We start from the raw sequence: 12,934 nt of genomic DNA, 5'->3' as shown, positions 1-12,934 counted from the left end.
AACTTATAAGCTTGACTATACTATAGTTGGTGGAGAAATTAATAAAAGCGACCCACGAAATCCCTCAGCCTCCATATATTAAATACAAAATCTATTGTCATCTCAGTGGACCCTTTGACAAAAAAATATGTCGGTCATGTTTTGAGTTATCTTAATAAAATTGAGTAGAAATATGTTTCCTCGCACATTTTAGTTTAATCTCAAAAATAAAAAAAATATTATCTTTCCAAGCTTCCAGCTGACTTTAAGCCATTTATATAGTTAAGTGTGTCTGATGTTTGCATGAAAATAAGTGAACAAAATTTCTTGAATATAATGTTTGTGGTTTAGTGCTGACTATGAATAAAATCGATCAGGACTTTGGTCTAAATCTATGATAATATCCTAGAATTTTTTATAGACTCTATGTGGTCTAACACAAATAGCCAGTAGATCGATTTAATGTGTACTAAGACTTTATAACATTTTTACTTACTATATAATTTGCCAAAAAGCTGTATTAAAACTATGTTCCGTTAATAAAAATATTAATAATACCGTATATGTCGCAGTAAATATATACCAGAGCAGCATCTTAGCGAAAAGAACTTACTCGTTTACATTTATAGACCTTTTCTCTTCTATACCCATATTCTAAAATCCATTCTTTTCAAATATAAACCAGCATATTTATAGCCCTTTCAATCCATTTGCATGGCTGCAATGTAGCCAGGTTAGTGTACACACCGACCTTTTGGCTTTTGTTGCAGTTTTCGCTGCCTTTTCAACCACGACTTACACTCGTAAACAAACTGAAAGCCTTTGGCGAAACATTGACCATTTATGGCGGTAAACCACTTTTCCGACCCACCACTTATATCCATGACTATTGTTCGGTATTTAGTCTATTGTTATTAAGGTTGATGGTTAACATTTCTATTGTTGCGCTTTATTTTAGTTTTGATAAAAACAATTGTTGTAGGCTAGAAAATGCCGCATAAAATATTTGAATATTTCAGCCGCCGTGCGGATGAGTAGCGCGAGGGTGTCTCAATTGTGCTCACACAATGCTTATTGAGTATGGAAAGCGTGATTATTCAAGAAATTTCTTTGGTAAAGTAAACAATTGAGATAATTTCTTCACATTTTATGCACATATCAGAAATATACAAATGTAAAATATCTATAGCAAATATGTGACTTTTAATTGTCATCAAACTAACCTCAGAAGGATTAAAATGTGTACATTGAAATGAAATATGTGTCCGCCGGTGAGTTTTCACAGCATTTCTACTTCAAGTTCAACTTTGTAAGCTGAAAGGATAAGCCGAACAGTCTTCAGATAAGAAATCAAGCTGAAGTTTCTGGTGATGTTCCTCCCATAACATTTAATTATCTTTTTCCTTAATGTAGAAGTTTACTGATGGCATATTTAAAGGTTGCCACAAAGTATTTCTGCTCATATATCCGTTCATATTTTAACTTTAACTGGCGCATACATCTCTATTAAAGCAGGATTGAACTTCATCGGTTTAAAAATATTCATCAACTCATATTTCTCTTTAATAATCGTGGAACATATATCAAGAATAAAGAATCTATTTTAGAGTTAATTTGACAGTTATTTCCCCAGATAATTCGAAACCTCTAAAAACCTGCACATAAAGTTTTTAAATCAAAAATTTCATATGTTGGCATATAACATGTAGATGACGCTTAACTCATATTTCCCTTCATTTTCTACTCAGGAAATCATAGTCTCCTAACTGTTATCATACGCATCCTTAATGGCAAACTTTATGCAATATATGCCTTGCACTGCTGATTTGTTACTTCTTTGGTTTTCGCCAAGTTTATTTCTTTTTCAGAAGATGGTGATTTAGTGCAAACTCAGCGAGGACACAACATACCGATTGCATATGCGAACAAATCCAAGTTAATGCATTGAAGGTAATTTAGAAGTTTTAGCTTAAATTTGTTATTGTTTTGTAGCCATAGGCCAAAACTTTGATCAAACTTAGTTACCGAACGTACACTTTGCTGTTTCGGCAAACACATATTTGCTATACATACACATATGTATACTTAGGCATGCATTGTCTTCGTTACACCAACTGCTGCCTGGTCCATTCGCTGCTTTTGTCCATCTAAGCGTAGAGTTTGCAAAATCAGCAAGATAATTTCCTGACCACAGGAATTTGTTACACTGGATTACACTTTCATATTTCGTATACAAATATGCATATATGTACATACATACTATATGCATATGGGGTGATTGAAAATAAGCAGAGCACTGTGTTGTGTTTTGTTTGTGCGTCGTTATTGGTGAGCATGCTGATGTGTGTGATGAATTTAGTGATGAATAATCTGTCTATGGCCTCTTGTCGTTGTGATATACTTGTATGCTTCACCCATCCACTTCAAGGTTAACAATGAAAACTGTTGTGGTTAACACAATTATTTTGTTATTACTTTTGTTGTCTCTCTTGCTGTGTTTCTTGTTATGGTTGCCTTCAGCTTTCCACTGAAGTCCGTAATTCATATTGTGGCGAAAGCTATTCTTGGAATAGGCAAAGTGCTGCTCTGTTGTAGTGTTTTAGTTTACATTGATCTTGGTGTACATATTAAGTCATAATAATTTTGTTGAAGTCTTAAAAGTGAAATTATAACAACAATCAAAATGTAATCAAATGCTTTTGCAATTGGCTAGACCACAATATGGTTTTTAAGTATTAAATGAAGAAAATAAAGAAAATAAGTTTTCATATGGACTTTTAAAATAATGGATTTATATGATCACTTACCATTATTATAACGCTTTATTGACTTTGCAGTATTGATTTCAATGATAAACAGAGCTACAGGAATAAACAAGAAGAAAATAAATAAGGAAGGGAACAAATAGGGAAGGAACTTGACAGTATAAAACGCAGAGAAATACCTTCAGGTGCATAAGGTTTATTAATTTCATGAGGTCTATGGTAAATTTTCAGCCGATTTTATCTATTTGTGGACACAAAGTTGGACCGTTATGGGCAAAACACGCTTTCTCATTTCCATTGAGATAACTCACATATTTACGGCATAAAGTCAAATGGAACTTCGAAAATATTTCAATTAGGTATGTGTGGCTTAATATAGTTATTGATCTATTTCAACTCATTTTTAACATATAGCCACATTATTATTCATCCGATTTCATAAAGTATATCTCACAGATTGGCGAATTTTTTCAATAAACAGTTAGCAATTTGAACTTTGGGCAGCCGCTGTTTTTTTATATTTTTTGGTACGATTTAAACATTTTGGTTGTAAGGTGACAGTCCTCACAATTCACTCAAATTCCCTGCTTAGTAATGGCACTTTATAAATTTTCGTCTATCCACGAAGTCATCCTCACTTTTTTGCAAGTTGGAGTACGTGTATAATTTTTCAGAAGATATCTTATTTCTTACACAAGTTATCGCTTGCACAGATAGACAGATAGGTAATCCTTCCATAAAAGCTCTTGATTCCGATCGTTCAATTTGTATGGCAACTATATACTTTAGTGGTCCGATATTGATAGGTCCGGAAAATGAGCAGCTTCTTATGAAGAAAAGTTCTTATGCAATTTCAGATCGATATCTTAAAAATTGAGGGACTAGTTCGTGTATACTATATACGAACGGGCGGCCATGACAAACTCGACTCAGCTCGTCCAGTTGATCATTTATGTATTTGTATATATTTGCATTGTCTCTGATGTTTCATTCTGGATGTGGAAACTTAATATACCCTTTTCAGTGTGTAACAATTTTGCAGGTTTGTGGCAACTCTTATTATATATAGAATATGTTCAATAGGTGTTCATAGTTTTCCGTCTGTTTGATGGCTTGATGACAAATAAAGATTAAACCCGTACGGATTTTAACCGCCATGTAACAAATATGCGTCTATACCATAAATATCGGGTGGTAAGATAGAAATCTTAATTAAATTATGTTCGTACTTGACATTAGTGAAATTAGTGATAATATAATGACTAAAGTATGAAATGAAAATTAGTGAAGGAAATGCAATGAACGTGTGTATAGCATAAATGCAATGACATGTTTGAGCGCGCAAATGAATTATATACTATAAATTAATTACACATGCACCTGCGAACATGCATAATTACTTATAGTGACCGCTCATAATTACACATATGTACTGCACAATCAAATATATAGTAAAGTGTGCGCCGCGACCTTTTCAGCAGATTAGTCGGGTCGGAAAGTTGTGCCAAGCAGACATATACTATATATTGGCATACTTATATACTTATGGTGCTTACCTAGTTTTGCATACATATGTATGAGCATATAATATTTAATAATCGAAAGCAACGGAGTCAAGTTTCCATGTGAATCACATTGAAGCAGCTGCTGGCCAGCGAATTGAACTAAATATCATTTAAATATGCAGTGACATGTAAAAATTTAATTTGCGATAAAAGCGTTTTGGACACTATACGCTAGACACTTCGCCTAAACACATGGCAATATTAAATGCGATCGCTTGGCACATTAGAGTGGCACTGACACGAAATAAATAGTAATTTTAAACAACAGACGATGAAAGTACAAAGAATATTCTAAATATTAAATATTTATTTCATTACAATATATTTTATAATATGTATGGATAACTGGAGATTGTGATTGGGGCTGTGAATGAAAACCTTACTACGGTTTTGCACGCGACAAGCACTTTGCAGTAAATGCGACCCAGAATGATTGCTGTAGGTTAAGATTTATTGATTCGCTACTCCGCTTATTGCAGTATTGAGAAACAATTTATATAATTTGCTGGCCTCAGGGAGGTGCTCGATCACTATATCGGTGATCACCCATAGACTGAAGCCTCAGACTAACCTAAACACTTGTAATTTTACGCTTACCATATCTTTAATCTTTCATTTCGCCATAGTGTTTCGATTTTGATAAAATTCATATATTGCGACTATAGTATATTTAAGTATCTATTCAGGCAGCTAGGTTCAAAGTTTTGGGTGTGCCATGGTTAAATTACTACAGTATGTTTACACAACGCACATACCTTCACACACGAGCGTTTACGCGTACACATATACGCAGCAAGGTGGCCGATTGTGTGGTATAAACTTTAACGGCAATAACTTTTTCGCACACACAAAAACTATTCGTAAGTATCTACGTGCCGGGGACACATACAAATGAGTTTTTCCTGCTAATACAAACGTGCCTAAAAGTAAGCAAGCACCTATTGAAAAGTTAGCTTTGGCGCAAGTTTGTGACACACTTAACCCGAACAACTGCAGCTGGACCATAAGTGGCGACACGCAATATATTTCTCTGAGTGGCTGTTGCTCATGCTTGGCGAATTTCTGAAATATGGCAAAATTGTTTGGACGCAAGTTTTTGCTGGACTTTAGGTAGAGCAAGACATACGACAAATGTATATGTGTGTATATGTTGGAGCAATCGACGTGTCTTTCGATTAATTTCACCATTTTTAGAGCTTTTTTTGCAAACGCTTTATAATGGGTGCTTTCTCGAACGTAGATTTGACTTAAAATTTTTCCAATAAAAGACTCTGTGACAGAAATATATATACATAATACAAGTTTTTGAACTTTTTTTTGCGATTTTAAGGGGTTAGAGCAGTATCGGTCTTCAAATAAGAACTAACTTTGCTAATTTTTTCTGGGTATAAGTAATGAAGGATTTATTTAACATATATTTCAAGGCGTAAAAAATATTTAATATTTCGAGTTGAAACAAAATGGCGCTTACAAGGGTGTCAGTTCTATTCAGTTCTACCTTTTTCATGAGTGCATAATAGGTAATTCAAGAAACCCGCGCACCCTGAGGCAGTATGAAATAACGGGATCTTAGTCAACATAAGTTTTGCTGACAAAAAACTTACGAATATGATTTACACCTTTTTTTCTGAATAGAACTTCTAAATGAAGGTTCATTTTTAACCGAATTATTACAAACAAAAATTACGTCCAAAGACTATGAAATTTCAAAGTCGAATGTCTGAGAGAATGCAGGTTCGTGAAAAGTGTTTTTAAAGTTTGACATGCTAAACTGTCTAACCAGCACTTTTTGCCTCAAAGTATTTCTTCCTTCCAGTTGAATAGTCGTAATATTTTTTAACCATGCAGTGTGCTTTAAGCCAAAGATATAATGAATGGTTTCTTGAGAAACTTATACTGCGTATAAATTCAAGCTTCCAAAGTATGTTGAATTGCATACATATGTATATTGAAATTCTTTTATAACCATTTTTTCATTCATCCCATCCATATTCAAATTAAGCCCTGTATCGATTAGATAAATTGATTTGTCCATTATTTGGTTTATTTGATGGAACCAGTGAGAGCCATCAGCGCAGCGTTTGCAGCGTATTTCCGTTATTGCTTAACCCCAATCGCCTATTCAACGAACCGCAAACAACAAAGTTGTGCCAGCCAATAAACACGGATACAGACACAAGTGCACCGTCGGGATACCTTTTGTCTGTCCTATTGCCCCATTGTAAATTCCAACCACAAAACGGTGAAAAAATCAAATTTTTATATTTACGTGATTTCTGTTTGCTTGTCAGTTTGTTTGTTAGGCAGAACTTTGTCTATTTCACTTTTCAGCCGTATTCCTTGTGGAATAAAAAAGTTTCCATTTATTATCATTTTGATATGCTTTCACTGCGTTTGCGGCTTTGATGGCACTTGTATTGGTTGGTAGCAATCTAGTTTAACGAAACATTAAACTACGCACACACACACATGCGATGACATGCGCTTGCTGAAAACCAAATTTATATGTAGATTAATGAATTGTGTCATTTGAAACCTACCGGGCGTATGAGTAATGGGCCTCTGCATCGAAGAAAATACGCTCTTGTTATAATTGCGGGTTAATAAGGGTTCAACCACCACAGTCAAAATAATACACACATGTAGTGTAAACATAAACGTGTGTTCATCTAATTGTGTGGTTCCTGCGAAAATGGTTGAATGATTGAGCACATTTAATCGTTTCCGGTTGGGAAATGAGTATACACGTGTCCATATGTATGCGTGAATAAACTACACGACTGTTGGCAAATATAATAGGATTAAGGGAGTAAAAATTGGGAAGCTTTAAATTCCGCATAATAAACACGTGACCCAGCTGTCATGTAATTACTTCAAAACAAGCGCACATACAAACATTATGTGAAGGTGCTAACCTTGGCGTTGGGAAAGTTCAAAGGTAAAGGTTAAGATTACATAAGCTTATTTAATTTTACAATAATACCATGTAAATTTAAACAGTTACTTAATATTACGATTATGGTTGTATGCAATTATATGAACTTAATGAATATTAGTTCTCGCTTCATCTCAAGGGGAAAATTTCATTTATTTAGGAACGTTGAGCGCCTCGAAGTCGGACTAGCTCACTACGAACAACCTAAAAAAGGACTCGCAGACATATAAAATTAAAGGTTCATAAAACATGGGTGTGACTCAATCGACTAACAGATTTAAGATGTATTTATATCCAAGTATAACAAGTGTTTCTGGCACCTCTTCAGATAGATTGGCTCCAAAAGAATTAGAAGAATCTTCGTCAGTATTGTATTACGTGCCGCCATATAACGGAACAAATCACAAATGTCTGTCTCAGTTCCGTGCTAGTCTTGCAAAATATCTATGAAATGACTCTGGCAGGCATTTTAGCCATTATCCATTCGTGTGCTCCAGAGTGAAGGCAATCAAACACCAATAGTTTTTAAAATTTGTTTGAAACTTCACTGTGGCTTACAACGATTCGCAGACTCTGCAAAGCTGGACTTGACTGTACAACTTTTAATGCTGGCTTCATTTGCTTGAATGCTTTGCGTAAAGCGACCTCCTAGCGTAGGACCAGTTTTAACTTTGCCAACAACACCTAAATTTCCTACGTACCGTACGTAAGATTGAAATCTTTTCAGAAGAAATAAGTTTCCAAGCCTAACTACTCTACCATTGTTTTCAACTAACAACATTTTTATAAGCATGTGTATAAGTATTAATTCATTATAACCACAGAAATCATTAGTCGCTGTCTATTTTCCCTCGGCAAGGATTCAGTTCCTAAGCACCTCATTTCCACTAAATTAGTAAAGGCCAATTGATTTATTTATAGCACATGCTCGCTCATAAATACACCATTGTTAGTGTGCATTAGGCACGAAAATCATTTTTTCTCCACCTCCAACGTAATTAATGACGGCTTGATGTTTATAAGAGTACATGCACTAATTAGATGAATTATGAGTAGTAACTCGGTTTTCGCAGTTGCGTATGTTTTTCAAATGAGGAAATGCACAACAAGGCTGCGTGCAATCAGTAAAATGGAGTGATATTAATATGTGTGTGTGTTTAAAGGATAGGGAGTCAATGAACTTGGCATGTGGACAATGTAATGGATATTAATGGTTTAAGTGGAACTACAATATTTTGCATTTTTCTTTGTTTGTACTGAGTGTTTATTGATATTTATTACCAATCCATAACAAGAATATAGTATTTGATCATTGTTGAATTCCAAAAGGACTTGCCTCCATCATTTACAAAATTTTTGGTATGGATTTCAAAGTCAAAGTTATTCCAAGTACCTAGATAGAGCTTAGCACCATTAAAAAACTAATAAATTTTATCAAAAGTTAAAAAAAAAATTACAACAGGAAGTTGTTCTACTAGAATCAGTGTTAATTATACAGTTGCTCAACCACGTTGTTCCGAATTTTATTTAACAATAATAAACCTGCATCCGAGACTTGATGAAACCTTTAATTCGAGTAAAATTTTTGCAGGGTCTAGCTAAATTAAATATACCTTTATAAAGCGAAGTTAATTGCGTGCTCCAAGGTAGATACAAAGATTTCGTATTTTGAACAGACACTTGTCATTATTGACTTCAGGGAACTCTCGAAACAAATATATCAAGGTTCTAGCTAAGATTCGCCTACTGTTAGTTGTGACCAAACTATATATACAAGTATATGCTCATACCTATATTACATAAATATCTGTATTTACTGTTGACATAAGACAACGCTACCTCAGGATATTCTCTAACTTCTTTGTAACTTTTCCTTTTTCAAATCACAAATATATTGGGGCTCTGATGATTAGTTTTAACTAATAACATAATCTTGCTTACAGTTCGAGATAATGAATAGAAATTTAGTACACTGTGTACGATATTTAAAAAGCAGATTATTATTATACTTATCCGAAATTCAATCGAATTCGTCTTCATTCTCATCATATATTCATAACTTTATATATTCCTTTAAGTGGTTAGAAATGTGCAGAGCAATATTACTCAATTCTTATGGACCAAAAAGTACGTCAAAAACATTGTAACATTAACTTCGTTTCCATTAATAGCTTTATACATAGTTTTACTTTTACATATAACTCATAAAGAATTCTGTCTACCATATTTTTGCAAATAAATTTGGAGTACATAGGCATAACGCCGTTTGCTTTGTAAAGCTATTATAAATTATTAAACACCGAACCATTGCATTTGAGAAATGAAGAGAGAGAGAGAGAGAGTTAATGATCAGACGCAACAAATAAATATTCACGAGTATTAATATTTCATAAGCGGAATTAATGGCCAAATCAAAGCAAAGCGGATTAACTACAAATGGGAATGAACTAAAGATTGTCTAAAGCTTTTTAGCGCTGAAGATGCAAAGACAACTGAACAATTGGTGTACAGGCCGAATCGAGCCGAATCGACGAGTAGGCGAATGAAGGCCACAATTTTCTGTTGCTTCTTGAAACTTGAAAGTCTCAGCTATAAATTAAACAATTATAACGACCAGCGTCGAGTTGATTTAGACTGCGTCTGGGTGCTTGCATTGTTTGCGTTGTTGTTGTTGTTTGTGTTTGTGTTTTTGTTTTGTTATTCCTTTGTTGCTGCGTACTAATTTTTATTGTTGGCAGTGCAGTTATGGCCAGTCTGGCCGTAGCAGTGCGCGCTAGTTTCCGTTGCTAACGAGAACATGCCAGGCTGTCTAGGCTTAAACAGTAATAATACTTTTACAATAGCCTCTAGCAATGCTCGACATTTTCTTGTTGTTTTGCAGTTGTTTTCTATTTGTTTTGCTTTGAATATTTATAGCCTTATACCGGACGCTAGTACCGCTAACATGGTAATATAGCTCTGTACGCGTAAGGATGGATTGCTTGCCTTGGATAAAAACATGGGATTTATGGTGCAAATGCTGAAATTGATGCTTGGCAAGCAGTGACGTCTTATTCGGCGCACGAAACATATTCAATAACATTCATTGAAGGGCATCAGATGAATTGGACAAGGGAAGTATGTGACTTTAGAAGGGAAGCTGTTGCTCTCAATTTCTATGTGAATCGCATTTAGCATGAATATTTGGATACGAAAAATCTATACAAGCATGGAACTGTGTTGCAAGAGTAAATACTAATTGTTAATCAACTTCGAAGAAGTGTTTGGATCTGGCGGAGAGTATGTTGATGTTGATGTTAAAGGGGTTACATGGGTATACAAGCTTCAAAGAAACGAATTTTTTTAATTGTCTTATTAAATTCTACAAGACCGCTTGAATAAATTTTTTAAAGACTTGAACGAAGGATTTATTTTCAAATACGACTATTTCAAAAAAATGTTGCGAAATATTCCTTTTTTTAATGTCTGCAAAAAATCCAATTTTTGGTTTTTTATTATTTTCGTCCAAGTTCTAAGTTAAGTCTAAAACTAAAACACGTATTTTTTCACTTTAGTTGGTCCTGTAAGGTGTTATCCTGTCAACGCAGGCGCATCTTTTTACGAGGGATCACCGGAAATAGCATCGCATGGTCGAGCTTAAAATATTTTTTTCCAAAAATTTCGGAATTTCTTTGTTAATAGTGTGTGTTTGTAACAATAAAAATCTTAATTAAATATTTAATTTTTTATATGAAAAAAGTGCCTTTTGCAAAAGTGCGCTGCATACTTTAACCACCTTACTTAACACGTTAATTTGTGGATTTTACCTTAGCTGCTCAAAAGACAATTTTGTTGATATGCCACCAGTCGTTCGAATATTAATTGAGTATTTCACTTTTCCTTTGAATTTTAATAATAAAGGATCCACCGGGGGAAATGCTATTTCCGCCAGACTTTGGCCTACTTTTATTTGTTTGTGCAATACTTTTGCGCGTTTCAATTACCACTTGAAACTGCTGACGCTTCACTAACTTCTTAGTACTTGATAGAGTCGCACTCTCCGGCTCTTTGTCATGCCCTACCTGGTTGGCAGCGGCAATTTATTGCCTGCGTTACTGCATTCACTAGCATAAATTGATTATGATTGGTAACAACAACAACAAAAATCAACGAAAGCCTGCATGTGCAAGCACAGAGCGCAAAAACTATTGTATGTTCATGTACACACACACTCACACGGGCAAACAGGCTTACCACCGCAATACAAGCACAAAACAAACACTCAGCATACCAATTAAAAACCGCTAAATTCAAAATCCAAATCCATTCGTACTCACTACCACTCAGCCAACCAACCAGGGAAGCCATTGAACCAGCACAATACCATTAACCCATATACGCAGCCAAGTATTTGTGCGGAGCGTGCGAAAGCAAGTTTTAGTGCTTTTTGGGAATTTCACCCCATATATTTTCACTGTTATTGATTTATTTATGGTTGGATATATTTTTTTTGTTTTTTCAAAACCACTTTTTAACTTAATTGTGGTTGTAAATCAGCTTGCTTTTGGTTTTGTGGCGCATGATGCGCTAGTTTTCCCGTTATTTTCGAGGTCATTGCCTGGCTATTGCAAACAAAACAAACAAATAAAATACAGAAATTGGCACTTCTACACACACATAAACACACATTTATTTATGTAAGTGTGATTTCTATTTTAGTACACATTCAGCGGAGATTGGTGTGGACGCGTTGTTTTGCTCCATCATCCGACTGTAACCACCGAAACCACGTACAAGCGCCAACACACACGAGCAGCTGAGTCGGACGCATTCCGCTTGCCAAGTTATACCACAGTAATCGCTTGTCAGTGTAGTGGTGTTGAAAATATTTGTTTGTAATACGCGCTGCTAAAGTGCCAATGAATGCATGATAAATAGAAGAAGAGCTGAAAAACGCGCAAAGCGAATAAACAAAATTTTGGCAAATGTGTCTAATAAAGTGGAGAATAAAAAATATTTCGAATTTATGTGCGTATGAAATACAAAATCAGCAATGACACATACCAGTTGATCACATGCGACCGACCGGTCCATTTAAAATGCGCGCAAAACCGAAATCGGTTTTTGGTTTGGATAAAACTCGATTAAAATTCATGAGAAGGGCAGGCGAAATATGGCAAGTAGGATCCGGAGATTCTTACTATTACATAAATATACAATTTTATGTTTTCACTTGCGTTACAGCCACATCACAATGTTGCAAGCGTGTTTTGAACAGCTTATTTTTTCTTTAAGAAAGTTGGAAGTATAATACACAAAACTTTTTAATTCATAGTTTTATACAGCAGAGGTTATCAAGCTAAACTTATGATGATCAAGATATGATATATATTATTTTGAATATGAAACGGATCCTCATATATATTTTATCGCGAAACTGGCTAATTTATTTTATTTTTAGCTGCTGATTCTGTCTTTAGGAAATCAATATGTAATAGATAGACAAGCCATTGAAAGAATATAATCTCAAAATTGCTCCATATCGAGGTTAACGGATTAATAAAGCATCTTGCTTCTTTTTCTAAACGCAGCCTGTTTTGATATATTAGTGCTTACAACGACAAAAATAATTATTTTCACTAAATGTCACTCAACTTATCAAATATTTTTGCTTCTATAATTTTATCCTTTCTATCCTACCTTTCTTTGAT

Source organism: Bactrocera tryoni, chromosome 1 (assembly GCF_016617805.1).
Source record: "Bactrocera tryoni isolate S06 chromosome 1, CSIRO_BtryS06_freeze2, whole genome shotgun sequence".
Lineage (NCBI taxonomy): Eukaryota > Metazoa > Arthropoda > Insecta > Diptera > Tephritidae > Bactrocera > Bactrocera tryoni.
Note: the sequence above shows the minus strand (reverse complement) of the source record.